Below are 3,875 nucleotides of genomic sequence, written 5' to 3' on the forward strand. Positions count from 1 at the left end.
AAAAATAATACTCGAGTCGAATTTAAATTTTATATGTTAAGTAACTATTACTCTAATCCGTTTATATAAATAATTAATTAATAATAAAATATATAAATTTAAAAAAATATTTATATATTTTATATAATATATTTTCAATAAATAGAACTTAAATATTTTATAAAATTATTAAATTTTAAAAATATAAATTATCATTATAAATATATATTTTAAGTACATTTAATTAAAATATAAAGTTAAATGAAGTACAGATGTTATTCGAATATAATTACATTTAAAACAAATGCAAGTAATTTATGACAAATTATAATTTAGATTTGATTCAATCAATCGGGATGATTTTTTTGTAGGTATTTTAAGCCATTGTTGTCCCTTGTAAAGTTATTGGGTAAATTTCACTCATGGTATATGAAATTTAAAATTTTAATTAAAACTTCATAAACTATCGTAAATGTCGCTTTAGACTTAATTCCTAGGAAGAAGGTGAAATCGTGTTTCATTTTACTCTCTTTTTCATTCACATTTGTAGGTGAAGGATATTCTTGTGTTTTCCTTTTTTCTTTCTTTTATTGATGATGTCTCAGTTTAATGAGAGAATGTTATTACCCAATGGTATTCTTCTTTCCTGATATAAAGAAGAAGCAAAATTAACAATATCATAGACCAATGCACACCCTAAGAGAAGGTTCTATAGCTGCAAGAACTATAAGGTAACTGGAAATGAAATTTTCATCTCAATCTAGATTTGATAAATTTTTTCAAAGGCTGCATGATAGAGTAGTCATCATTTTGGTAAATTTTTTTAATGTGAGTTTTAGGGTGAGAGAATATATTTATGATGACATGAGTTATGGATTTTTTTTTATATGAGCAATGTTATGATATGCATTTTTTTTCTTTTTTTTTTTTTTTGCAGAGAAACAATTGTTATTATTATTTTGAGTGAGTTAATCCAAAAATTTCAAAGCAAGCAAATATTATCATAGTTAGGCTACTAAATCAAATCAAAAGGATGGAACTTAAGAGAGATGTTGAAAAGAAAGATATTGAAAAAAGTTATAAGAGGTGGAAAATAGTTGTGGCATGTTTGTTATTGTGTGTAATTGAGAGAATTGTCTTTTATTCTTAGTATGAAAGCTAATTAGTAATGCTAGGTTCTGAGCCAAAATTTTCAAGTATTTTTATAGTTGGCTCTTTTGTGTATTTTGGATAGAACTTTATGTGTAATGTAATTTGGGTTAAGATATTACTATTTTGTATTGCTTAATATATTTAAACAATTATGTAATTTCAATCATTTGGAATATTATGATCATTATAGTATTTGATGGCTCTTATTTAGGTTGACACAACATAATTTTTTTGTGCTATATTATTTTTTATAGTAATTTCAATCTATTATGTAATTTCAACACATGTGGATTGAAATCTTTAGAAGAATAACTCAAAGTCATCAAATTTCAATTCTATTCCACAAATTAGAAGGTATAAAAATTCACAAAATCCTTCACAATATCAACAAAATCTAAAGTAAATAATGCCAAAAATTAATATGAAATAAATTATATTTATATATTCATATAAACAATGAATGTTAATAACAATCTTGTTCTATATATCCAAGATATGCTTCAACATTGAATCAATAATATATCCATTTGATTCAATATTTGAAGCATAAAAACTGTTGCCTTACAAAATCTAGACATATCAATGTACCAACCTTGCCAAAATATATACCCAAATATGACATATACTTGTAGTATTACTAAAAACACAATAAAAAGTAATCAACTAAGATATCCCACTAATAGATTATTCAAAACTCCTGCTAAACATAAAAAAATAGTTTGTTCAAATTACCCAAAACAAGCTAAAATAAATCATTCTCAAACACATAAAAAAAAAACAAAAACTCAAAATAGAACATCAATCTTTAGTTGCCTTTGTCTTTTTTTGCATATGTTCTCCCTTAGCCTTTGCCTCCTTTCACTTTAAGTTTGCTTGCCACATTTGACTTTCCTTCTCTTAGATGTGTGAGGTGCCCCTTCGCTATTAGATGCATTTGCTTGACTATGCAAAATCTAAAAAATAAATAATAAAAAATAAGTCTTAACAATTCATTCAACTTAGTAAATACATCAGTTTGTATGCATTTTTAAGATATAGTTGTACACCAAGCTTGATAATGGTGCAAAGTTTAGTTGAGATGTATCTTGCCTTGGCAATGTCTAAGTAGTACCCTATTATGTAAAAAATGGGCATAAACAAATCAAATGGCACATAACATAAAGTGGAAAAAAAAAAACAAATACTTTATAATTTATAACATAAAAGAAAATTTTTCATTACATCCATCATCCATTGTAGCGTTATTGGATGGGTTGGTTCAAACATTGTGCTATGACAGACACTTGCTTCAATTTGTATCCCGAATGCCTACAATATTGAAAATCATTAAATTTGTTGCTAACATGACAACATTCACGTATATGTAAGTAGAATGACTTTCATGTGCCAATAAAATAACTTATACATGTACTTGAGTTGTTATTCTTGTATTGCCTTCATGAGTTTTTGCAGATGTAGCTCTTTTACCCTATAAATGAAAAAAAAGGTATATATAAGATAATAATGATTGCATATAACATGACAATGCCAAATAAAAAAATTGCATTTATTTAAATTAATACCTTTGCAGTAGGAGTTGATATGTATCCATCAACTCCATGATCCCTCTCATTATGTTTAGCTTGCCCATAAATGGAACACCTAATGCTCACAGCATCTTTTTTGCTTAGTTTCATCAACTCCATGATCCCTCTCATTATGTTCAGTTTGCTCATAAATGGAACACCTAATGCTCACTGCATCTTTTTTGCTTAGTTTGCCCATCGCTTGTGCTTGTTCAAGCTCTTGAGCCTCCTTTCTTCGTGCCTTCTTCTTCCTACCTCTTTTTTTTTTAATTGGATCTGAAAGTATAAAAGAATAATTTGTGCTAGGCCTAGGCCACATCTCATAACCACTAATAGGATTAATGCAGTGAGCATAAACTTTTTCATATGTATCAACTTTATAACACTCATGTATATAATCTTTTGGATGCTCATTATTGCCAAAGAGAACTAAGCAAGCATGTGCACAAGGTATCCCATTTAAATCCTACCTTCTACATGTGCAAGTCCTCTCAACTAAGCTAACAACATACTGGGTTCCAGCACCCAATACTTGCACATTTGGTCCTCCAGAGAAGTATGGTTCAAACAAGCAAGATATGGTATCATTAGATAATGGTCTTAAACCCTCTGATAATCTACTTAAACCCTCTGATAATCTATCCCCAGTTGCCTCCAAAAATACCTAAGCATTCCCTCAATCTTCAAACCTTGACACATTCGATCAATCCTCACCATGGACATGGTATCCCATGTTAGACCATTGACTATCCATGTCTTCCCATCATAATACCCCCATTCTCTATGTGTACCACTATAATGAATGTATAAACTAAATGAAATTTCAGCATGCACCCCTGTAAGAAATAATATAATTTAATAGTATTCAAGTTATCAAGCATGACTTTGTCAGTGCACACATAACAATTAAAAATAATGTTACTTATTGGAGAAATATAATATAATATAACAATAAACAATACATGAGGTACTGAGAAAGAAACATATTTAATGAATATAAGCTTTCATTATAAAAGCAATATTAACACATTACATAAGGTACTTAATATCTTTCAATAATGGGTCAATAATCAAAGCACTTGACAAAAAACAATTTGACACTAAATACTAAGAGAAAGATTTTGCAGACAATGATCGACACACATTATTCATTATAAAAGTAACATATTTAATATATAG

The sequence above is a fragment of the Hevea brasiliensis genome, chromosome 5 (genome assembly GCF_030052815.1).
Source record: "Hevea brasiliensis isolate MT/VB/25A 57/8 chromosome 5, ASM3005281v1, whole genome shotgun sequence".
Lineage (NCBI taxonomy): Eukaryota > Viridiplantae > Streptophyta > Magnoliopsida > Malpighiales > Euphorbiaceae > Hevea > Hevea brasiliensis.